Genomic DNA, 27,621 nt, shown 5'->3' on the forward strand with positions numbered 1-27,621 from the left:
GAAACTTCTCTCAAATTGTATTGATCTTTGCCTTCCAAAGTTAATCAGTTTCTCAGACTTTAACATGCATTCCAGCAATCGATGTTTACTGCATGAAATGGACAGTCGCTTGAATATATTCTATATGGTCTGGTTTCTCACAGTGGATAATTTCTCTATCCTGTTGTAGTGGAAGGGTGATGAACGATTGGATGCAATTTCTTCAAGGCTCAAAAAAAATGCAAACAGAACATATTGGAGGCAGTAGAGTAGCCTCATGGTTAAAGTACTCACTCAACACACCAAGGACTCTGGTTTGCCTTTTGCGTGGGTGTAATGTCTTCAATGTGTCCCCCCACTGGAAAATTGCTTAATGCAAAATATGAAACAAGCATTCAGGCTGTGTATAATTTGTCACAAAATACATGTGCCTATTTTTCAAAAATAAAAATGTTTTCATTGAATAGAGAACTTGGCTCAATTTAGCATGCAGCATCTTCCAAAATATTGCCAACATGGGTTAAAATTTCATTCACTCATTCAGGAAATTCAGAAAAAAATATTTAGGTTTTGAGTTTCCAAGTTACAGTCAATGGTCGAATGACACACATACATATGTTATGTTACCATTATCACCTTGAGTTATCTGGATCAAGTGGAAGGCAGACATTCCTGAGTCATGTTCCAGGTCTTGAGGGTCCCTTGGCTGAGTCTCCTGGTATCTGTCTAACAAGGTGATGAAAAAGAAACAGACAAAACAGTCAGTTCTGGATCCAGTGTACATTCACTTCAGCAATGCTCGCATATGTAGGAAGGCTATAATACAGCTTTAGCTCAATTTCTTCGATTATTGGTTCTGATTATTGTTGCTCAACATGTATATTCAGCTGTTTGATAAGTGTTTTACTTTACCCAACAGTGTACTTTACCCAACAGTGTATGTAAACATGTTGAGGATTTGATGGATAGACCTCATTCTTCATCTTGATCATGTTGAATGTACTGGCTTGACATATTGCTGCAAACTTTTCATGATAAATGTGTTATCTGTTCACAAACAGATGTTTACACAATCAGCCTCATGTGTTTTAAATCTTGACGCTGATATAATCTTGAAAAACATTCATTCATTCCTCTAGATTACAAAACCATATGTATTTGTGAATGGGAATCGCCATTGTGGTCTTGGGTTCAGTTCCCAACTCAGGGACCTGTTTATCAAAATAATTCTGTTTAAAATGGATTTCCGCTACTAACCCTGACATGCAGTAGAACTGATACAGAATATTAGCAGCTGAACCTACTGATCAAACACATTTCAGTTAATTCAGGCTGTCAATCGTAAGAGGCGACTAATGGGACCAGGAGGTCAGACTTGCTGATTTGTTTGACACGTTATCAGTCCCCAGTTGCACAGATCAATGCTCATGCTGTTGATCACTGGATTGCCTGGTCCAAATTTGATTATTTACTCCCTTATTCACTCAGGCTGTGGACTCATGGTGAGATTTGCAGCCTAATTTAGTGTTTCCTTTACAAAGGTAGTTTATTTTATTGATAGCATGACTGCTAGTGAGAAAAAGAGATTTAAATAGTATTTATATGTTCATTGCTCTGAATACACTGTGTAAAGACCACTTGAAGAAAACATGAATTTTGTAAAGTACAAAATGTTATATCCATTTTTCTAATCCATAAGCTTTTTACTTTAGGACCCTAGACAAATTGCGCATACTCCACTCCCAGATGTTAGGACCTGATTCTTTCATATTGCTATGCATAGTATATCACAGCAGGACAGAATAACTGTAGTACTAGTAATATGAAAGAATTTGTTGTCTTCTTAAGTTGAAGCTGTGTATGTACATGAGATATACTGTTTGAGAATACCGGTGCTATGCCCCGTTGGTATTGTTTTTACTTGTTGTAATAGCAAGACAAGCCAGAGCTGTAGATGTCTATCAGTAACATAGGAAAAGCAAGGCAGGCTGGGTATCAGGCAGACTACCAGAAATAAGCTGATAACTCAGACAATGGCGGAACATGACACAAGCTGCCCAACAGCTCTCCCAGTTAACATTACTGACAGACATCAGCAGGGAACTTCAGAATGGCATGGACAGGGATCTATCATGTACATCTTGTGTATTCCTGTAGTGGGTCATTTAGGCGTCCATGAGAATTAGTAGCGATGATAGAGACAAGGTTAGCAGTTTGAATATGAAACTATGGGCGGTTTGGTTGGTAGTCTGTCATACAGACCCTGAAACATATATATCCAAGAAAACAAAATATATCCAAGAAAGCCCATGCAAGTTTAGAATATCTGGCAAATCCACAGTTTCTTAAAGTAAAGAAAGTCTCAGAGCCCCTTTTCATAATATTTTTTTCTATTATGAACTGAATTTTCCATAAACATGTTCAATTCAGAGACTAGTTGTTAGTCTAAACATAAATGATTGTAGATGGGAAAATTGTGTCATTGATAATATGTTACATGGCCTACTGTTACAAAAGAGAGTTCTGTGTGTAGAAAGACAGACTTCACCCGAAGACATAATGTTTTGAGCATGTTCTCCACACTATGTAAACCACGCGTATTGTAGGATCTGTGTTAGTAATCCATACATACGGGTGTCACTACATGCTGCTCAAGATTTTCCTTTCTTATAATTTTGGCTTAAGTTTCTTTCTCTGAAATATAAAGGTCAGCAGTGAATTAATATGATTAAGTTTTCATTGCATGCGTATTGGTCTGTATCTTACCCAAAAGTTTGGAACAGCATTCATTACTACAGCAGGATTAAGTTAAAAATAACATGTTTTAACTGCTCAGATGAAACGCCTGCCCACTGGTTTTTTGCATTGTATCCTGTAATCACTTCACAAGTGTTGTCTACAACTGAAAATACCTGTAACTCTCCAAACAACATAGGAAGAATACTGTCAAGAGACAGTCCTACACATCAGTACTCTAGCAGTGGGACGTTAATGAGAAGTCAATGGCCTTTCTAATTTGTTCACATGGTATAGACATCGACAGGATCTGTTATTGCAGCTAGGTGTCGACTATTGAAACGTTGGCTGAGAACCGCGCGGTTGTACTCTCTTCTTCATAATGGAGATGTGAACGTGAGGTGGAAGGAATACTTTCGTGTTCAGTGGGAATGTGTTTTTGAAGCAACATTAGAACTTAATGCTTTTAGAATTGGCACTTTTCCCAGTCAAGCTTGCATCTTTTGTAAAATGTTTCTTGATTTGATGAACTTCCACAAATGATGTATTGTCAGGTTGAATTTGGAGCAGTGATGTAGTTTGTGGCGCTTTCATGGGCAACTGTTTTGAGTCTACAGAAGTTCATTGCCAAAATACAGCTGTCATGTCACAATATTGTTATGTACTGTGGGCCCAACGCTACTAAGGCAGACATCCTTTGGGTGCTTTTGGTAGAATTTGATCAAACCACATCAGCTAAGCTGGTTTGAGTGGAGTACGTATCACTTTGACTTGCAACTAATGATAGAAGTGGCTGAAGTTATGAACTCCAGGTATCCCTGTGTGTCATTAGGACCTTGTTACCATTGCAGGTTACCTTCACAGTCTCATATAGAAACTAGTTCAAAGAATTACTCTTGCAAGTCAGGATTATTTCAGTACTCTAGATGGGTTAAACCAAATCTGATTTTTCAGATTTTTTATTCAGATTGTTTGCTTTGTGTCTTGAGTGACAGTGCTGTTATTACTATTGTAGATCATTCTGCAATTACTGTTTGTGGGTATTTTTATGTTCTAAACATATTTTCTGTTATGATTTAGACAATTTATTAACAACAGACCAAAAATGACCATTATGAAATTAGTTTTGATGATAGGCCACATTATTCTGATCAATTAACTTGAAAAATCAGAGACATTTTGAAAGGATTATGACAATGGCCTTCTAAATTTCATAGTAGTCACAGTGTCCTGTTCTTGCCCCATTGTGGTAAATGTGAAATACTAGCTTTCGTTGGTCACGGTTCTGTTCCTGTACAAGCTAGTAGCGTCATTGTTCTGTCCCTGCCCTAGCAGACGGTCAGTACTAGATAATTGCATCACAGTTCTATGCCTGTACTAGTAGATGGTGGTCAGTACTAGCTAACTACATCACATTCTATCCCTGTACTGGTAGTAGACAGACAGTATTTGTATGAGGTAGACAGAGTACTCCTATTCCAGCCATGTGCTGTAGTGTGAGGCTTGTGCTTGAACGGAGATTGGGGATCAGGTTCTTGGAACTGTCAGCCAGAGATTCCACACAATGTCAGGCTAACTGTTGGTGGAAGTGAGAGCCAGGTATTCCACATTGACTGTGTACAAGGAGTGGCATACATTTCATTCATTGCCTTATGAACACAGGAATTCTTTGAAACTGTTGTTAACAATGGATTGATGTGTATCACAGACAGAAACATCAGGTTATTGGTTTGCCTTGGTCAAACCGGTTGTATTTACTTGCCAAATATTTGATTATTCTGTCCCTCTGAAAATTTTATTTTTGGATACAAACCTTTGGTTATTTCATTTCAGTTATAGAAACTTGTATCTGTGCAGTGTAGATATTTTACTACAGCCCTAGTTAATTGGTTACTTTCACTGATTATTCAGCTGAGCACAAAGCTTCCTACTTTGTCTTTGTTAAAATGTCCAGGTCGTCATGACATTCTTCAAAGTGTTTGCAGCACTAGAAACATTATGGCTGCAATGCCATGTACAGTGACATTGTCATATAGATTATGTCTATCACAACATATACGCTGACTTAAGTGTTTATATCAACACAGGTGAGACACATGCGTCTTCCCAGATGTCATAATTACCCCATGACACCTGTTGCCTCACATGTGTTAAAACTGTTATAGCCTCCCACATAAAATGTGTACAACCAACCAATGTACATGCATTACACAGTATGATTGGCAGGCAAGAGCCATGTACTGGACCATCTCACCCCTCACCCCTTACTCAGTGAACTAAGTATAGACACATATCTCCCATGCTTTCCCTCTCAGAGATGATGGATCCAGCTTCCAGGCATACCTAGCTGTAGCTTTCTTACATGGCCCTTTCTTTGCATGTCATAATAGACAGCCCGTTCGGACACTTTATTCAGGGAGGGGTCTGTGGTGTGGCTTACAGGAGCCCCACTTTGTCTGTATAGAAAGAATTCAGTTGGACATTTATATCCTTGGCATGGCCTATGCAGGACATCATGTGTCATGGATTTAGAAAGATAAGAATGAAATGTGGACATTTCCCTATCATTACATAATAAATCTGCAGGATCCTTTGGATGACAGGCAGTGTTGCAGAAAGCTTATCTAAAGCTCCACCTCTGTTTGGATGGAGCCCAGTTTGATTCTTGAGGGAGGGATGCCTTATTTATTGGCATGACAAAAAGACCTGTCACTCTCAGTATACAGCGCCAAGCTCAACTCTTTAGGGTGGTTGGTATGTCTAAAGGATCTCCTGTCTGTCTGTGCATGGAATATAGACACAGCCCAGTTGTATGGCTGGGTTAGTGGTGTGGCTTGTGAAAACAGTATCATGTTCCTGCCCCAATAGAAGGTGGCATTGTTAGTGTGAAGAACTGAACTTGCCTTCAGTGTCATTTCTCTGTTGTAAGCAGATTTGCTGTAAGCCTGACAAAGGTAAATCTCGCTTTGTCAGTCAAAGAACATTCAAGTCAAGATGTCAAAATTTCAAGAGATCTTTTAGTTTTGTTGTATGAGATGTTTCCTTTCACCTGAACAATGATATATTCGCAGATGGAAAATTGTTTTGGTCAACGTTAAAATCTGTAAATGCAGTGCTGTAAGACATTCAGCTTTGGTAAGCATTTAGTAAAATTTATTATTTATAAGTATTCTTTGGTTTTCAATTTTTGAAGAATATGATGATTCTTCTTCTTCATCTTTTGTCTTTGTACTCTGACATAGTCCCATTATCAATAAACATGAATCTTTCTGTCCAGGAAGACTTTCAGGGTTTCACGGGATAAGAGGAAATACTTTTTGGAAGACCCGTCATGCATCGTCATCATTTCAAGGCAGATGTAAACTTTGGTTTTTCAATATTTATTGAAACAATGAATTCAGTACACCCTGTGTCAAAACAGATAGCGTCCTTACATTAGCTCCATTTGGAGTCCACTTTTGTATCAGAATGAGACCAGTGTGCAGAATATAGGTTTTTACATGCAAGAAGATATTGCCCCGTGAATATTACCCTTTGAAAAATGACCCCTTGAATTCATTGTCAAAGATTTTCACTGATTCATTCATTGAGGACTTTTAGCCTTTGACATTATGTCTGCATCCTCTGTGTTGCAGTGCGTGTGGAGCCTGACATTTCAGATGCTGCATTGTAAACTGGGCTGGTGGTTACAGTGATAGGAGGAAAGTGATTCATGATGGACTTGTAGTGTGTTGTTAGAAAACGGACTCCTGAGATTGACATCTGCATTACATCTTGCCAGTGCCTCCAGATACAGCACTTCTATTCATGTCTCGTCTATAGCTTGTCCCATCCAGTATGTGTTTTGATATGTTTCAAACATTGTGACTTTTCCCAAATGGGAATATATTTCAAAGGAAGTCATTGTAGGAATTTTCTTTGTACAAATTTTTACTACGGATATACAAATATGAACTGATAGTATCATCTACTAAAGAGTGAACCATATGTTCCTTCTGAAATTTGAGGCCCATGATGTCAATCACAGGATTGTCCATCCCAGACTTGTATTTTACTGACCATCATATAGCTGGAAACGTGCTGAGTTAGACCACAAGTAAATTAATAAACAAACAAACAAATTGTTAATTTTCAACACAAAAACTTCATTTTGAACCCAAGAAGATGGTGCAATGTGCTGCTTCCTTCAGCTGGTTCACTATGGCAGTCTGCATCATTCTCAAACCAACAGCGGTGTGCAGCATGTTAAATTTTGATGATTTCCAATCGACCTGAGGTTTTAGATTGAAACTCTGTAATCCAGTTGCTGAGGAGAGAATAAAACAGCCTGGAACATTTCTGGATGTAACTTGAACTGTGAGAGGGAATGTTCTGTTTCTGAGTAGACAAAACTGTTTGTGTTGTGTAAGTCTGGTGTGAAGGTGCAGGATGCCTTCAAGCCTGCTGAGTCACTCTGGATGAATGAATGCATTACCATCATCACAACACAGCAGTCCAAGAGTCACTTCCCTCCGCTTCTGTTGTGACTAACCCAGAATAACCCCAGCCCATAGTTGTGGCAGACTTTGATATACATTAGTGTATCATCTAAGTACCCAAAACGTACATTCCTTACCTGCTCTGTATCTACTGTCAAAAGATTTGTAGTTTGCACAAAAATATCAACTTAGGGGGATTTAGTACAGGGCACTTTATATAATTTGCTTACAGATTGTTTAGTATTTGTGGCAGCTTAAAATATTATATACAGAAAAACACTTAATATTTCTAAACAAGAGGCTAGTATTTTTCTGAAGAAGTATTTTTATTATAAAAATTACATATAACACACATAATACAGATTACAAAATAGATTTTCCAAAGGCATGTCTTGTAACTGCTGCTTGTTGACTACCCCTTTAAATGCTTCTTAGCATAATTTTCTGGAAATGATGTGTATTTACTATCACTATGGCAGGTATTCATTTACATGCCAGATTATTTGTAGATTTTTCAGAAGGCAACTCGAAAGTTGCAGTTGCCACATGAGAAAACAATGAAGGTTGCCATTCTTCCAGGTGCATGAATTGGTCTGAGCATCAGTGGTTGACTTTTTAGCTGTCATGCACCAGTTAGCATACCATTCCCGTTTCACACATATGCTCTGAAAGTTTCTCCCTGAATGTCATGACCAGCTGGGTTGAACCGAGGGTTATGTTTGATGGCTATGCCCTTCTGTAGACGGATCTATGTGGGACATACTTGTGGGAGGAGGAAATGCCTCTCACAGATGTAGCAGGCTAAACATGATGCTACTGTAAGCACTTTTCAAGGTAAGAAATAATCTTGGAACTACTGAGGGTTTGAAGACTCCAGGAACATGTAGATGGTGAGGTGTAGGAATGTGTCTGACATTATTACAGCTTCTGTCTTGGTTAGTGTGCTGTCATATGTCTTGATCTTATCTTGATGAACTTTGGTGTGGCAGTGAGCAGGTATCTTCATCTTGTCTCTGTCTGCCATGGAAACTACCACAGTGAATGATTAATGGGACAGTGTTGTAAAGTTGGGTGAGTAGCAGTTAAGAGAAAGGTATTGGACATTGTTTTAGATAACTATGTGGAAAATGAGGATTAGGATAGTTTATTTGTTGTTTATTGCCTCACTCACCAATATTCCAGCTAAACAGCTGCAGTCTGTAAATAATCGAGTCTGGACCAGACAATCCAGTTATCAGCAACATGAGCACTGATCTGTTCAATTGGGATACAACGACATGTGACAACTAGACTTCATTAGTTTCCTCTTTCGACAAGCAAAAGGTCGTTGATGGACAATTGTAATCCAGATCTTTACAGGTTGAAGATAGGGACATGACAGATGCTGGCTCAGTTAGTGAATATCAGAATTTATCCATCTGACCCCATCTTTCTGTATGCATCTGGAAGGGAGATAGCTCTGTGGATATACAATTTCAACAACAGTACAATAGTTGCAACATTTCGATCAGTGGATATACCACTGCTTTATTGCCATATTTGCATTATCCATTCTGGGTATACCGTTTCTTTAATGCAACATTTGAAACATTTCGCTCAGTGTATATTCTTTATAGCAGTATTTGCTATGTGCACTCAATGGATATACAACTTCTTTATTACAATGCTTGCACCGTTTCACTCTCCGGATCTGCCAGTTCTTTATTTCAATATTTGCAATGTTACATTCAATGAGCATGCAACTTCTTTATTACAATACTTGCAATGTTTCGCTCTCTGGATCTACCATTTCTTTATTTTAATATTTGCGATGTTTCATTCGATGGACATACAACTTCTTTATTACCATATTTGCTATTTTTTGCTCTGTGGATATACCACTGCATTGTTACAATATTTGTCTTACACTGTCATCAAGTGATGAAGTCAAAGTTATGGGTAGTAAGAAGTTGGACATTCATTTTTGTAGAGACGGATAACCAGTTGTTCCGCTCACCTGAGATATGGGCTGCCCTTTAGAAAACTAGTATATCCATGCCATGAAATTACCCAGAAGTTGTTTTTCCAATTAACACATATTCCAGTGTTGAATAACTGGTTTGTGTAAGCAGATTAGCACATGACGCATTTGTACTTCATCACTCTACTGAAGTTGACAGTGTTGAGAAGATACAGGAATTTACAGGCTGTATCCAGTTGTGCAAGGAGGATGGTAGGCCAATTATTCTCAAGGATTCGGGTATCACATCATTTCTCTTAACATTTCCTTTCTGGTGATTTATGCTACTTGGGATTATTCTTCATGGTAAACACTGATGAAAACAAATTTATCACAATATTTTATTGAAATTTTCATGAAAAAAATGCTGGTAGAACTCACCTCACTGAGGATATGAATTGGACCATGACTTGTTGAGTAACATTTACAAAATGTGAAAAGTAATTTATGCTGCAAGTGTGAGTTTTACCGTGTGTGCAACACTAGGATAGTAGGCAACTGCTTCAGATATTGTATTGATCTGAAGTCTTTCAGATATCTAGACATTATTTTTCGTCATTGGGCAAAGATTATTCAGTAAACCTGTCTGACTGAAATTGGTCAACTTCATATGACAAGGACGTCTCACCAAGAGGCTGTATGACCGACATTGTTTTAGTGTGATCCACTCGAGTGGTAATGATTCTCAACATCGCCATCTGAAGCTGTGACTCACACAAGTTAAAATATTGTCATAATGAATGATGACACAACTTGGATTGTGCAGTAGACGTTATTATGATTGAACATTTTATCACTAATAATTTTTTTAAATGAAATGAATGTGATATTTCAGATATTGATTTGAAGCATCTGGAAAGACGATTAAAATATTCAATTTTATGATGCAAATCAGTTACACAGGATTTTATTATTACCAAGTCATATCGTTGACTGTGATGTGTCTTGTGGTTTTGAAGACTTGCCTGACTGCCTGTTTTGCCAGAGCATTCTATAAATAAGTCTAACCCATCCTTACAATGTAGTTGAGGTCAGGTCAGTAGACAGGTAAATAATATTCGTATGTCCCTCTTTATTACGTCTGTATCAACCGTGACTGTGTATATGATAGGTGTAATATATAACATATTGACCCTTAAAGCACAACAGGGATGTGTGGAATGTTTTCAGGGATAGGACTGTTGTGTTCTATAACATTGTCCTTCACTGTAAGTGCATTTAAAAAATGGAGTTTAAAGTATTTTCTCAACTGTTTGACTTGTATTTAGGAGAGAACTTGAATAAATTTGGGGTGGGGAATATTCAGTTGTTTTGTGTAACTGATGTTACAAGACTGGCCAAGTGGTTTTAATCTGGTAGTGGAAAGTGACAACTTGAAAACATTTTTTTAACTATCTACTTAACGTGGATGTTTTGCATTCTGGAGAAAAGGGCTGCAGACAATAATGTGTTGGTTTGTGCAGCTGATGGTTGGTGATTTGCTGAGTGTTACGGATATGGTAATGTTAAAGCCAACAGGTCAACACGTTGATTGTTGTTGTTTTTGCTGTTAGTCTTTAAGTGTTGTTCAGGGCTTTATCTAGACCTGCTTTCTGGCCAGTTTCTGTCTCCATGTCAGTTGCGAATGTCTGTCTTACTTAAAATGTTTGAACTAAGCATAAACTGATTCACTGTTAATTCATCATTAGCATTATGGTTTTATTAGTGAGTGAATGAGTTTAGTTTTACACCGCAATCAACAATATTCTAGCTAAAGGGCGGCGGTTTGTAAATAATCAAGTCTGGACCAGACAATCCAGTGATCAACAACATAAGCATCGATCTGCACAATTGGGAACCGATGACATGTGTCAACCACGTCAGCGACCACCATTGACCACCTGAGCCCGATGACATGTCCCAACCAAGTCAGCAAGCCTGACCACCTGAGACCATTAGTCGCCTCTTACGACAAGCATAGTCGCCTTTTATGGCAAGCATGGGTTGCTGTAGGCCTATTCTACCCCGGGACCTTCAGGGGTCTATGGCTTTGTAACTTGTATTTCATTGAAAAATACAATTGACAAATACGGAGGAGAAAGTGACAATGTGATGTTGAATTTCCCACCAATTCCAATTTTGAACAGGATTTATCTATCCTGGTTTCCAATTTCAGATTAAGCTCTGTGATGTTGCACAGGAAGGTGTATAGGCTGAAATTACTTAACTTTTCAAGGCACATGATAGATATCACTGATTATATTGTAATTTACTATGCATCGTCTGTTACCTGGCTATTGTGTTTGCATTAGAATCATTTGTTTCAATAAAATGAAATCATGTACTTTGAAAATGTTTCATCAGATGTCATGATCAGGTCCTTAAAGTTAAAATTAGTAAAAACAAATTCATTTACTTAGCTTTTTTTGGAATAAATAATAGGATTTGTTGCTAAATGGTCTTTTCAGGTATTTATTTATGCGTGACATCATTGAGGCTTTCGCATTTAATAAAAATCAAAGTAATATTGATTTTAATATTGTAATATTGATGTAAGCAATCAATAATTGAAAATTGAAGCAATGTTTATATAGTGGGAAGCCAAGTAGAACTCACAGTAGTAACAAAAAGCTGTCTGCTTGCTTTATCATTTATTTATGCTACTGACAATTGAAAATGAAATTCTGTTGTATTTTAAAGTCAGTTTACAAGATGCATTCTGAGAGTGTGAGCACTCTTCGTCAATCCTGTTGGAGACTGCATCAAGTGTCTCTTCTTCTTTGTCCTCAGTTCATTGAACAAGGCATTTGTTCTTAAGCCAGAAAAAATAATTGATTGCCAGCATTCAGGTGTGTTCACAGTGATGCAGAATTCCAGAGCCAATTATTGGTCCCAGTAAGACTTGTCAGCGTGACCTAGGTGCCTGGACAGCTCACATCACTGTTGTCATGGCGGCTCAAGATTCTGTTGAAATGCAATTTTTGGTGAAGACTCATTTGAAATTTGCCTATTGACAATCGGGCACAATGTGTTATTTGTTTATGGATACACTCAGAAGTATTCCATGTATATGATGACATAATGAAAATATTCAAGTCTGGACCTGACAATCAAGTGTTTTGCATTGTGCCCTGAAGTTGTGATGTTGTGCTGACAGCTATGTCACTGTACCTGACCATTGGTTCCATTTGGATGCTGGTAGCCAGTTCAAACCCAGAATCCTCATGGAGGGTCACTATAGATACGACCTAAGGAAATTCATAAGGAATGCCCTCTTTACATGTGTTTTAAGAATCTATGAAATTTCAAATAAGGGTCAGGTGTGGAAACATGGGAGACTCTTCAGTAGGATATTTATGTACAAGGTTCTATCCGTTGATTCACATTTCTTGTCAAAGTTCTAAGTATATATTAGAATAGATTATTTTTAGCTTGTGTAAAACTCGTTATATCTCTGAGGTGATTTTATGCTCTGGTTAGCATGAACACAAACTGGTTGTTAGCGGATTCCACAGTTTGATGAGGTCTCCATGCCTTTAGATCAGTAACATGCAAACAAGAACTTTACTAGACACTTTGTGGCAGCATCATGTGCTTAGTTTAAGATCATGGGATGCGGTTCGTTGAAGTTTATGATTCTTGTCAGAAATTTTACATATCGATAGTAGCAGCAGGCACAAGTGTTTATTATTTATGTCCAGTAGACATGGAAAAGGAATCATGTATGGACTGGCAATGCATTTCTAAATGTTTCGCTTGATGTTTTTCTGATGCAATGGGGATGGTTGAAGCTTACACTTTTCACTCTGAAGGCCTGGTGTTCAATTCCCACATTTGTACAATGAGTAAAGTCTGTTCCTGGTATCCCCCTCCATCTTGTTGCTTGACTGTTGCTGAAAGCAGCATAAACCTAAACCAACCACTCAGAGGAAACACTTTTATACCCGTGGAGGGCATCAAGGCAGGACAGGACCTAACAATCCATATTTAGTGAAACAGCAATTTTTTTTTTATCCATGTTTTGTTCCACAGTTGTTCCAAGATATGGCACCTTGAAAATTGAACGCTCAATGATCCCGTGTTGGACTAGGTCACAAATTTGTATTTGTTGTGAAAGCAAGGTGCCCTGTGGTACCTGGTTTAGAGCAGCATCACAGAATTTCTTTGCTCGTCAGAAGAGATGACTTTATTGGATGGAGTGGTCAGAATGGGTTACTTGGTTGAGTGGACAGGATCATTCCCAGGCAACATGAGACTAGTTGGGAACATGAACTGTCATGTCTGATCTGGACTGATGTTGATAGACCAGTTAATGTTACTGAACTATTGCAGGGTAAACAGAAACTGGCAGTCAATATTGAAACGAGGATCCAGTGGCCACAATGTATGATTGTGTTGCCATGACAGTTTTGATCTTGCAGTCACATTGGTTTCCAGAATGGATTCTTTCCTGCTTGCTTTGGTACTTCTGAAATGTCCCAGATGGCATCATCCTTGTTTATACGCTTGGTCATAAAGTCGTTATTTTTGGCAGTAGTAACTTGAACTTGAGTTAAACAAAAGCAATTATTCAGCATTAACTGACCTTAGATTCGTGAATATTTTACCAATGTTAAAGCGAACAAACTTAGAGAAGGAAGGGAAAGTAACTATCCTATGAACTTGTTCTGACAATCTCACTAATGTGCCTATTGATCTTGAAGTCAAGCATAGCAACAGAACAGCTCAGTGGTTTCTGATATGAAGGATTTTCCCTGTGGATGTGATGAAAAAGGTCAGAGGGGTTTAGGTTTAGAGTAGGCCTGTTGTATCCATTGGAATAGATTTTGTCATTACAGAGATTATTTGAACTTTTGATATGGACAGAAATAGTTTACTGTCATGGCGGAAATTGACATTGATCAGGCTTGCTCTGGAACACTGAAGTCAGCTCTCTGTTTAGAAGAGGTCATTTTTCTATGAAATGGTTTCCATCAAAGTGTCAAGTAGAATGGATAGAGATTGTCCAAATAGTTGAAATCAGATGTTGATTTCTTTTCTTGAAACACCATACTCGTTTTGGTAATATGGGTAAGACTTAAGGAGACCTTTGTTGTCTTCAATGAAATAATTTAGCGTTAAGGTATTATTATTGTTGTGAAGTTTGGTTCTGAATATGCTGCCATTGTTGGCACATCAGCATTAGTGTTTCTCCCAGAAATGATCAACTGATTGTGAGTTTGAGCCTCGGACTGGTATGAATCGTGTTTCTTCATCTATTTGCATCATACCTGTGCCCTAGTTTGCCCAGGCCCTGATTTCTCGAAACAAACTTAAGTTTTTACCCAAATCTCAAACTGAGTTTCACAGCTGAAATTTTAACTCAACTGCATTTTTGAAACAACTTTAGTAATCTAATCACCAAACTCATATTGTCCCATATATTTTGAGTTTTATGTCAATTTCAGTTCATTCTGTGAAATGCTTTTTCTCAAAGTAAAAACTCAGACTTAAGTTTGTTTCGAGAAATCGGGGCCAGGACCTCCATCACTGTCCACTTTAAGTCATGATGTATCGGAAATACTGTGGAACATGGCATTAAATCAGTCCCATTCATGCTTTATGTATTCTGGTGCCTGCCCCGAATGGTGACCAGTTGACATTTCCATAAATCTTCACATTGATTTATTGTTGGAAAGACAAGCATTAATGCTATTTATCACCAAACCTGATCCAATTGATTTTTGGTTATTGCTTTTGGTTCTGTCAAATCTGATTTACCTCCTCATCTTTGGTGAGCTGTATTTGATGCATCTCTTTGATGTTGTGGCCAAGTGGCTTGCCAAGGACCAAGAAACCTGTCCCTGCTTCAGTTATGATGCAGTGTTTGAAATGAAGCCTCAGAGTTCAGGGATGCTTGTCATAACTATTATGTTTAAAAGTCTTGTGCTTTAAAGGGGAATAATGCCTTTATTTACTTATCCATATTTATGTTTCTGGCTGATTCTGAGTAAATAGTAATACTAGTAAAGTAGTACACAGGTGAAAAAGTTTGAGTGAAGGTTTCATTCCCCATGGTTGAATGTTTTGATTCATTTTTCTAGTCAGTCACCGACATTTAGTCGTATATGTATATATATGGTTTTTTTATATGCAATATACTCTCTATCTGATAATTTCTCATATATAATCTGACGCACTGTGCCTGAACCGCACTGTTTTCCCCGCTGCCTTTCTTCTGTGAATGAAGCAAGTCTTGATTTCCTCAGGTTCATGAACTCCCTTCTCACAGGAGGATTATTTGTTTCTATCAAAATTATACATTGTCATAGACTCAGGCCAAGTCTACCTCTTCATCTATTAGTCCTGTTTAACACACTTCCACAAAGCCCTAACGTTGGTTATGCATATACATATATACTAACATGAATGGGATTTTTTTAACGTTCAGGATAATTTGCAGACATTTGCTGCAGACTTGAAGCTGTATGTCAGCCTGAGAGTAGAGCTACATAAACCCCTGTCTGTGCCTACAAGCAGGTTAAAGGACACTGCCACAGTGGCTGTAATACAGGTGTCCCCCACACCGAATACAGCTGGTCTGATATGCCTCTTTATGTCCATCCCAGCCTTGGTGGTATAACTTGTTTGACTTCACACACTGACTCACTGCATCGATATGGGCCGTAATGTTTACTGTGAACAACCGATGCTGCAGCTTCAGCTTGCCTGCAATATGTTCAGCACGGCCATAGGGAAAGGAATTTATCGATTGATGTATAATAGATATTACTACTCCCTTAGCTGAATATAGAGCTGATGCATTGGTCCGTTCACTTCCTGGAATATGGCATACAAGAACCAAGAGAACAGATGATTACTACACACCATAGTCAATGTCAATAGGATATTTTAAGGTCATATTCGTGTGTCCATTTTATCACAAATAGAATTGGATCAACATTTTGTGATTTCCCTTGTAGCTGCATCCACTGCCATATTGTATCTACGACAAGTGCTCTCATACTAATTCTAATATTCCACAGTAAAAGTCGGTATTTTGCTTGAGACTAATGGTCATAGGTCAGTTTCATTCTTCTGTATAATTATCAAGTAAGTAGAAAATCTCTGTAGCATTTGGATGGAATTTGGTGAATGTCCAAGAAAATCATCTAATTTGAAACCGAAGAGAATTCCTACAAGCAAGTGAGTTTAGTTTTACTTTCAGCAATATTTCAGTAAAATCACCAGAAATGGGCCTCACACATTGCACCCATGTGGGGAATCGAACGAGAGTCCTCGGTGTGACAAGGTTACCCCACCGAAATAGCAATACAACGAAAAAACAGGACACCTCATTACAAACACTATCATATATATTCAGACACAAGGAAGAATTTCAGCTACATACTCAAGTAGGATTGCATTCGTAATATGTTTTGCAGACATAATGCAAGTTAGATTTTTTCCTGAAAACAACAGGTCCTTGCCTCTGAATCCGATGCTATCAATGCTAATCTCAAAGGTCGCATACATTTTTGTTGGGTTGAACTACGGAGTGTCGGCTTCAGATCAATAACGACGAAGTCAGACACAACATGATTGAAATATTCATGAGCAGTACCATCAAGCTCCTGGAACAACACAGGTTGATGTCTATGGATGAATGTCTTGATGTAAAACAGAACAGCAGTGACCCAGAATACTCAAAACACAGATATGGCCATCTTGTTGCCCAGTTAGTGTACATTGTCAAATGTATAGAAAGTAATTCATGAATTCTTTGTGACAGAGCGATTGCATCAAACTGTAATATCAGGGTTCATACAGAATTTCAAGACCAAGATTTAATGCTTTTTCAAGGCTTTTGGGGGGCAAAATTAAGGCCAATAAGACAAGCAATTATATAAGTAAAGCTAATGAAAATGATAACAAACACAACTTCTGAGCACTGTCATAGTCTGTTTGCCTAGAAAGTGTCTCCATGAATTCCTAATGTATCAGTTTAGAAAGGTAGTTAATAAATACTATGAATCAAGATGTTCATGAATATTCTAAACCCAAACACCTTGGCTCTCGGCTAATGTTAAATTCCTAAAATTGCATATCATTTTGATATGACTTCTGTCTGGCCAGTTTACCAGCCTACAGTGTCTTGGGACTACTGACATTCTGGTCAGAAAATCAGTCTACAGTGTTGAATGAGTTAGCAGACATAATTTTCCCTTCAAGCTACAACTTGAAATTCAAGTTTTTATTCAAGGCTTTTTAAGGAAAAGGTAGATTTTCCCTGGCCTTTTTAAGACAAAGAGCCCAAATTGCAGACTTTTTCAAGATTGTATGAACCTGGAATACTTTTTAAGTGTTTTTTAGATATTTCAAAATTGGCAATTCAACATAAATTAGAGTTATATATTGCTGTAAAATTGTGACAGGTGGCAGTATCTGAAGAACTAAGGCTAACATTCGTGGACAGCTGTTGTTCTAAATGTTACAAATTTTCTAAACCACTACAAAACATGAATTGATACATCGGTGAGGTTTGCCATTTGTAAACTGAAGAACTCTGAACTCTTTCACCCTTTGTTTCAACTACACCAAAGGCAGGAGTACTGCCTGGCTAATAGATTGAATCAACGTAAAACTTTACTATAATCACTTACCTAACCTAACAATCAAATCCAAAGAATAAAGATGTAGTTCCTTTTCAGAATGTAACGGTTTTTCATGCTAAAATGATGAGCTGAATATTATGTCTGCTTGACAGCTCAGGAACTAATGCAGATATGAACTACATGTCACCTATATTTGTGTCAAAATGTCTATACAGTGTTTACCAAAGCCACTCAGGAGATACATGTTACCTGCCAACTGTCAACAAAGCCAAGCTATGTTTCATTTATAACAACATGTATGTAACACTCAGCTAGACTTTACAGTACTTGTCATTGTGGTAATGTTTATTATTTAATGTTGGGAATCGGTTGTGATTTCATAATCAGTTACAATCTGATTGGCCCAGCCAATCAGTCATCAGTTAAAAATCGACATCAAATGAACAACCTGTAAATGAATAATATATTACACAGTATCTTATGTTTGTTATTGTCCCAGATGATTGAACATGTAGAGGTACACAAAAGAGAATGGCTTTTTCTTTTTTTTTCTTTTTTTGATCTTTTATGGTTTATTGTTTGCCATCAACAATATCAATTACTAGCCATTCAACAAACAGCAGATCTTGTCAGAGGTCCTGCCTTGTATTATAATAGTGGTATAAGAAAGGTTGTTGCAGCAGATGTGACTAGTCAAGTTCTAAAATATCTCCAGCATCATTGTCAGATGTGCTTAAAGGCAAGGGTGAACGATTTCATTTTCTGATTATCAAAAATTCTAAAAAATCGATCAAAAGTAGGATTATGAATGATTATTGATTGTAAGAAACATAATTTCAATTAATGTTTTACAGTTATGTCACAATGCCAATACCTCTGTTACAGTGGTATTAGATCTTGCTTGGCACAGAGAAAGCTGAGAGTTATCACACTGTAGGCAAGTGGTGATACATGGAGGGTCATTTAATATCCTTTATGTATTGCTGTAACACATCTGCAATAAAAGAATCAAAGGAAGTGTAAGTTTAGTTGTGAAAAAATCTTGACAGATTAACCCTATCATATGCAATGAGGATAATGAGCCTATTTCCTGTTTCCTCAACAACCTGGGTCTGTAAACAGACTTATTGTAGGTAGAGCAGCCAACTGTATGATAGATTCCATGTTTAATCCCTCACGCAGGCTCATACACTGCCAATCAAACAGTTAGGGAAGCTTTGCTTTCATCCACACTAATTGTAAGTGCTATAACACAATTATTTCTGTGATGTATACAGCTGAGTAAGTAGCCTGTCTTGATCAGGGAATTCCTGGTAGAAATCCTCCTGGGGACAGCAATAGATTGCTTGCAGTTTTTGTAAGGAAGTAATGAAGTGAAATGATGTACTGTTCCCACCTGTATGTAATGGGCTTTTTTTTTCACCTGGCCTCAACAGGTGCTTGTCATTTATAAGCTGATTAGAGGTGAAAACACCTGATAAAAATCAATTTGATTACTTGTATATCATTTTGAGATAATAAATGAAAATACTTAGTTTGAGATAAGATACCAAGATCTTCTGGTATGACATGGTATGGATTTTTTTGTGGAGTTTGTTTGAAAAGAAACATTGTTACTATTTCTTGGAATGCTTGCTCTGCACTCAGTATGTTTTGATACATTTAATTATGTGTGAAAGTTTCCCTTTAATAAATGCTTTGAGGTTGTTTTGTTATTTCTTCTTTGAGGTAGCTAGGAATTACGGAGTCCCATGTTTTGAAGTGAAATATAATTGATATTCCAGATCTTGGTTTGCATTTGGCCCCTGCTTACTGTTTTGGGGTGGCCATGTGGTCGCTTTAGGTAACTTTGGTTAATCATTTGATCATACCCACCCTAATGTGGGTGACGCTGATGCTATCAACCACTGGTTTATCTAAGACAGGATGATGTATGGGTCACTGTGACCCAGCTGGAATTCTGCTGACAATGACGAGACAAACATTCAGGTCATCATGGCTGTAAGTGATGTGTTCAGCTCAGTTCTTCATCCACATTTCTGTTTACTTTGGGTATTTTCCAAGTGGGAATATTTACCTACTGACTACACCTTTGTTCTGACAGTAGGCTCATCCTTCTCTCATCTTGGGTCAGTCCATGTGACAACAGGGGTGCATCAGGTAGCATTGGTTTCAGTTTGATGCTTTAACCCCTTTTTGTGGAAATGTCAGAGGTCCTTGGTTGTTTGTGGATGGTCCATTGATGATGTAGGGTGTGATGGAAGTGATTGATGGAGCTGGGTCAGGAATTTACCGATGTATGACAACAAAGGAGTAGGCAACTCCATGTAGCAGAACACATTCTTGAAAGCGAAGCAGAACAAAACCCACAGTTTTGTCAAGCATTGTTGCATTGTTAGAAATACTAGCATAGGTATCATGCTATTTAGGAAATCGGTTGTTGTAGCTGGAATATGATAGTTGCAGATTAGAGAGGGTCCTGAAATGTGTATAATGTGTTCCGGGATAGTCAAGTCCTGTGCAGCGTGCAACTAATTTCCTGACTTTGATTGCCAGTTGGGCTAGTTATGCCAGAAGTATAGCAGCCCCCCAAATAATTCACAAGACTACAGTTTGAATATAGACACAGGTTTCATCATTAAGCTACTAATATGATGATCATTTTTATCAGGTCATAATCTTGCATGTTTTGAGAGTGTATTTTAACCCAACAAGTTGGAGAGAGTGGTATATCTGCACAATGACCCCATGAAAATTTACTAGCCAGGGGCTAGCGGGCCAGTGGCTGTTTCCTGTGTGAATGTCTCATACTGTATGTGTCATTTTAGAAGCTGAGCTATCAGTGAACACTTGACCAATAGACTTAAATTTCTTGACCTTCCTGGGATCATGGGTTGGCCATCCATCTTGGGACCTTACAGAGTTGTTTCCCTTGAATCATGGTTTTCCTCCATCCTATTTCTAGATTTTTCAGTGCAAGACCCATAGTCATGGGTCTCATTATTGTGGTAAGTGACTTGCATCACCTAACTCTTTCCTTCCACATCAAGTCTATGATATAACGTGAATACTACCCATCCAGGCTATAAACCCCATTTACTCACTGTAACTACGTGATGTGGAGCAGGTGATCAGACTTGGATAGTGAAGCTCCTGGTCAGTTATATCTGCTATATTGAGTGTATCCAGAAATAGCAGGGTTGATCATCACCTGTACTTGTCGCCTATCAGGTGTTGAAGATAAAGGTCGTGGTGCAGGTCGGCTGGTTAGATGTTACAAGTAGATTACACGTGGATAGGTGATCATTCACTCCTTCTCTCCTGATATCTCGCTGAATGATTAACAGGGTATCAATTGATTCAGTGATGAGCAGGCAAGTTTTTGGACGGTCCAGCTCACTGACTCACACAGTCACTTAAGCCTTTACCAAACCAGCAGGCATATGATATCATTTGTGCCAATGACTAGCAGCTCAATGTTGTATCTGTTTAACCCACTCGCTCACTCACTCACTAGCTCATTCATTCACTCACTCACTCAAACCTGTATGAATGCAGCAGGCATAGTATTAATTGAGTCAGTGATGGCCAACTCAATGTTGTATCAGTTAAACTCGTAGCAGCTTCCATCAGGGAAGGATGTGTAATGGAATCTAATTAAGTACTTGAAATTAGTTCCTGCTGATGTTGTGGCTGGGTCGTCACTAACGAGGTAAGGCTGACAAGAGCCAGGTAATTGATCAGTTTGATGGTTTGAGCTGTATCCAGCCACTGCTGTCTCCTCCAGTTCTCACCAGCTAGCACTGTGGTTGTGGGCATCTGAGCATCTCTAGCATGGTGGTTGCTGTTCATCTGTACATCTCTCGCTGCTCCATAACATTGGTCTACAGAGCAGCTCCAGCATGGTTAAGCCAGATTTGATTATGACCCTTGCCTTGTCCGTACCTGCATAGTCCCTGCCTGTTACAGTTGGACGAGCAGAGATGTTGATCGGATTCCAGACTTTGTGCCAGAGGCAGACATATTGGAAAATTGATTTTCGGGATTTTCTTTATAGGGATATTTTGACATTTTAATCAATTTTAAGTCTAAACATAAACAAAACAGCTTCCTGTTGTTTGTTTGACCAGTTATCAGTGAAGCACATGTATCTTCAGCAAAGAAATAAAGTATTACTGGTAACTGCTCAACCTGACAAATTCTGAATTTCGATGTTCGGATTGTTCGAAACTTAGGGCTGATGATTGGACTCTGAGTGGCCTCCAAGCTTGTCAGTGTAGATCTTTAATGAGAGATGGCTGTATATCCTTTAATCTGCCAATTGAATTGCAGAGCAGGAAAGCAATCTGGGAATCGATTTTATGGAAGATTCTGTATGTGAGCGAATCAGACTCTGTTTAGAATTCTTACCCAGTGAACGAGTCACTAGCAACCTATGCTTGTAAGGTTGAACAAATGGAATAGCATGATATTATTTGTCTTGGTTGGGGCATATCCAGTTAGCAGCATTGATCGATGCTCATGATGTCAGTCACATGATTGTCTGGTCCAGACTCAGTTATACACTGCCCTCTGTCATGTGAGTGTGAATGAGTGAGTGAGTTTAGTTTTCTGCCACTTTAAGCATTAACGCTGAAACACCATGGTTGGGGACATTAGGAATTGGCTTCACACTTTGTACTCATGGAGAATCATCTGTTAAGAGTGAAAAATATTTCCTTAGAACACTTTTACATTGTGCTTAAGGTTGATTACTGAATGAAAACACTGCCATTTTATGTGGGGGAAACACTATGTTTTGAGTTTATTGTCACACCCTACAACGGCTGCAGTGGCAGACATGATTCACTCTCTGTGTATTTGGTTCAGTCTGATATGGTTCAACCTTGCTGAAAGTAAGCGGAATTTGATGAAGCACTCTCACCTTCTTGCAGTAAGAGCAAAGAGGCACACCAGCCACACTTGTCTCAAGTAGCACATTTTGCAATGCTGAGTTGTGTCCCTTCAGCACCACATTTGACAGATTGTATTTCCCAATTTTCATGTGTATCACGACAATGATTCTATTCATTGTCATCACCACAGAAGCATTTGAAGTTCTCATACGTCATAAACATCTTAGACGGGAAGCATGTGTGCAACAAAAACAGAGATAACTGAAGTGAAGTTCAAGGCAGCATTATGCTTGCTATTAAAGGCGGCTTGTCATAAGAGGTGACTTACAGGATCGGGTGGTCAGCCTTGACACAAGTCATCGGTTCACAATTGCACAGTTCGATGCTCATGTTGTTGATCACTGGATTGCCTGGTCCAGACTTGATTATTTTCAGACCACCGCCATATGGCTGGAATATTGCTGAGTGCAGCGTAAAACTAAACTCACCCTCACCCCCAAGGCAACATTAACCCCAAGAGGAACAATGAGGCTTTTAGTCTCCTGGACCAAATCCATGAAGTGATCTTTGCACACAGTGTATTTTGTTAAGTATGATGGTCCTGTGGAGTGACAAAATCTCAGAAGACATGTCCTCTGTCCTTTAGCCCTATGTACAAGGAAAGCTTGCCTGAAGTGAGTGTAAGGCTGTTGTCATGGTACATCAGTTGTACAGTTAAGATTGCTTTGTGGAATGAAGCTGTGAGGTCAATTCCTCTGTAATTCCCACAACATTAAATCCAGAATAGAAAATGCAGTTTTGGGCCAGCATTTAGAAGTTTGTCAGATTGGGAGACTCATAATGAGACAGCAACTTTAATTGTGATCACGCAAGATTTGGGACTGCCCGAGTACAACTTCTTTCCTTCTCATTACTCACTTGAAGGCCACAAATTTAGCTCTGAAAATTTGCGAAGGGAATTCTTGAAGAAGTTGCCGTTCATTAAGGCAAGTAATTTAAAGGTTTGGGGACCATTGATTCGTCCTCTAGTATGGTCCCATTGCTTCTTAACATGGTAATGAAAGTCGTCACTGCTAAGGAGATTTGTCAGAATGACTTTGAAGAAAGTGATTTTAAAGTGGGAGTTAATTCAGGGAGAGTGTCAGTAACATGTAATTATAAGTACGGAGGAAACAATTTAAAAAATCATTGATGGATAAGAATCTTAATGTCTTTGGGGGTTTTTATGTTATGTTTTGGTTTGGGTGTGGATCTGAAAGTTTTTTGGCCACTGTTATTGTCTCTAATTTAACTTTTACATAAAAGATGATGAAATTTTCTTAAAATTTTGTGTCATTGTTGTTGGTCATTTCTTCAAAGCCTGAGTGAGTATATTAAATGTAATCATGTGGCGGCACTTGTTTGGATTCAAATTGCAGGTGTTCTTTGCAGCACTAACTTCATAAATTAATGAAGCCAAGCTAATGGCACTGTGTACCTGCCAGAGTCTGCCAGTGAGTACATGTGTCTGCAAGTTATCCATAACTCCAGTAGGATGTATCGATCTGCGTGAGAATGCAGGGTTCACCTGATCATGAAGGAACTGCGGTCGATCCCATCAGCTAGAGCTGCTTATATCTGTGTCATACTGACTGCATCACGCCATCACGTCAGGCAGAGAAATCAATAAGGCCTCATTCAATTAGGCCTGGAGTTGTCACTGATAATTATAGGATAAATGTTTGGTTTAGTTCTATTTCGATATTTTCTTATGTGCTCACATTTCCAAGTGATACCTGTAATGCATTTACTGTTCCATGTTCAAGGTGTCCCTAAAAGCAGTATATGGAATTTGAAGCGCGATGCTTGTTTATAGAGGTCTGAGTTCCTTATTTACAATGTGTAAAGTCCATTTCAGGTGTCCCCTGCTAAAAATACCATTGCTGAAAACCATACTCACTCACTCACTTACTGAAACTGATCCTGTGGACATTATGCAAGGCTGTTTGCAGAGGCAATAGCTCGATACAAATGTCGGCACTGTAAACAATGATACTCCATTGTGGTGCAAGGAAATATTGCAATCACATGATGGCATCACAGGATGAACTGTTGCATGGATTCATTGGTTGGTCATTTTGAAACAGCTTTCCTTGTGGCATGCTGTTATGGATGTATTGGCCTTCATGCTGGACCAGTTGAACTTCCTGTTAATATTTATTGATGAGCTGTTCTTCAGGCTGATAACCATTAGCAGTGGGAGATATGCAGCTGTTGTGACTCACGCTGTTGACTTCAGATTTGCCTTTGTTATGAGACCGCCTCCATGGAGTCGTTAGAGGGTCTGCACAGAGTGCAGGTTCGATCCCTGGCCACATAATACCAAAAGACCTTAAAATATGGTACATGTTGGTCCCTGCCTGGCGCTTGGCATTAATAGGTACTACAAGGGCTGTTTGACTGAGAGTCAGTATACTGTGCCTGAGTGGGGTATTCAGACTGCATCATGGTATCTCTGTGAGCTAGCACTATAAAACCACTGTCAGTGTGGGCTAGTATAAGCAGCCACACATATGTTTATTGTCATATGAGCAAAATATTCTTAACAGCGACCTTAAACCCCATTTTACCTTACGTCACATGTGTCATGAGGGGCGATGGGGTAACCTGATGATGATGAAGCCCGGGGTTTGATGGGTACAATGTGCACAGCCACTTCTGAGTCCCCTGCTCTGAAATTGCTGGAACATTGCTAAAAGGGGCATAGAACCATACTCATCAACTCAATCATAATATCATACAAACGGTGTGTACTGTTTGGGAGTTATGCAGCTGTTTTGCCATTTGAGTCATACCTTGACTTTGAGTCTCTGACATAAAAAATTATGAACGAGGTAGTCCTCAAAACGCTCCCTTGATAGTTTATATCTATTGGTGAAAAAGAGAGGCCATGACTTTGCCTCAAGTATGATTCTTAGTCTGTCATGAACACCATGTGGCGTGTGGTCCTGTGCACAGAGCACATTTGATGTTAGCAGCATTGAGCACAGAGAGTACTTGGATGGGTAGACATGTTTAGCAGCTTTACTCCTTAAAGTTTCTAGGACTTCAGTCCTGCCCCTTGACAAAGTACATGTAAAACATGTGGTCTTGCCTTTGGCAGGAGTGTTTGTTCAAAATATCCTCAGTTCGCCCAGCAGAAAAGGGGACCCTATTGGGATAAGTCATGTAACCATTAACCTTCTACACCGTACAGACAGCTTGGGTTATCTGAAGTAATAATAATCAGATTGTGTCTGCTTTGAACATGTAGGCATGGATACTTGGTACAAGTATATTATTATTTTTGTTATATAAGTGTATGGTTATCACAGGGTCTAAACCTGTGCAAGTGCTGTGTTCGTATGTTCTTTCCAATGTTCCTCAGGATTACTTTCTAAGAAGAACATTTGTCTTCAACATGGAACTTATTTTGACTCTGCCTTTCCAGTTTTTACTGAGCATGCCTCTAATACCAGAAATCCGTAGGATGAGTTGCCTGCTATGGTGTTGTCAGGTAGCAACAGATGGCTGAACTAAACACAGTATTGATCGGATATAAATTATTGCTACTGTGTATGAATATCCAGATATCAGTGTCTCATAAACAGTATTGCATGCAGAATATTCCTTGTCAGCAGCTCTGAATATTTGTTGCTCTAGGAGTAAGGTGAATCGTTTATGGACCTTGTCATGTAAGATTTGGTTGGTTCTTAGTTAACAAAGGGACGTTTGTGAGGTTGCTGAATGACCAAGTACATGTGCACACTGTTGCTGTTGGAAGGCAGTGACTCATGACTGTGGAGTTGGCGTCATTTGTACATGAATAATGGATGGCTTTTCTTAGTAATGGCATTTTCAGCAGTGAAAGTGAAAATTTTATTAATTGTATGGCCATTTCATGCTGGTAGATGTTGATAAAACTAAATCAAAATTAGATTGTGTGTGTGGATACATTTTAAAATTAAACATCCTGTGAACATGTTCATTAGTGCATGGGAGTTGTTCATTTGTTTGTGTGAACTGATTGAAAGATAAGATCCACTGCAGTTTGTAATTCTTCAGTATGTAGAAATGAGATATCTTTACAGTCAGTGGCGCTCACTGTCAAACATTCACCTTTTAATATGTCGCAATATGATTTGCATTAAGTTACCTGAATTTTTTTCCCATGCAGTTTGTCGCAGCCTTTTTGATTATGATGTACACATTTTGATATTTCTTGGAAGAAGTTGATTAATTAGAAAAGACAAAGACAAAGTAATTATTCTGTGTGATGTGATTGAGTTGTACTATTGATGTTACTGTTGATCAGGGTGCTAAGGACTTCTTTTTAAAAAAGTTTCATAATCTGGAAACATCTGTTACACTGAGATGGTGGCAAGGGCAACTTGACATTAATTGATCTTATTTTTAACTCTGCATATGTGGCCTGTCAAATGAATACTGTAACTTATGTATTGATACGAGCAACGCTGTCATTAGTGCGTGAGAAACTGCCTTACCGCTTGATCATAATAACTTCACTTAGTATTCTGTGTGATTTTATATTCAGGTATAAGAAACTGCTGTCATGCATGGTTATAATAAGTTATCGTCGTAGTCTATTTGATTTATATTCAGGTATGAAACAGATCATGTTTCCCACACCTTCTGTAACAGTAGTTGTTCCAAGGGCTTGGTCACACATAGCAGTCTACTCTAGGTTTCTGTATATTATTTTCTCCCTGTGGGCTTGTGTACATACATGAACTCATGTTAAGTGCTATTGACAACTGCGGCTGAGGAGTAAGATAATTTGTGCCACCACCTTTGATTGTCGTAAAAAGCTATTACTACAAGAGTTTACATTACAAAAATAGTGTTCGAATGCAGTGAAAGCAGCAATGGAAACTTTGTTCTAAACCATGATGTAAGTGGTAAGATGACATTAGTTTTTAAAT

The 27,621-nt window shown here is 38.5% G+C and overlaps 1 protein-coding gene across 2 annotated transcripts in view; it reads left to right on the forward strand.

Annotated features, from left to right (window-relative positions):
• LOC137256628 (kinesin heavy chain-like) overlaps positions 1-27,621 on the forward strand; it is a 67,855-nt gene that overhangs the window by 13,560 nt on the left and 26,674 nt on the right. The window lies entirely within an intron of this gene.

This window comes from Haliotis asinina, chromosome 11 (genome assembly GCF_037392515.1).
Source record: "Haliotis asinina isolate JCU_RB_2024 chromosome 11, JCU_Hal_asi_v2, whole genome shotgun sequence".
In the NCBI taxonomy this organism is placed as follows: domain Eukaryota; kingdom Metazoa; phylum Mollusca; class Gastropoda; order Lepetellida; family Haliotidae; genus Haliotis; species Haliotis asinina.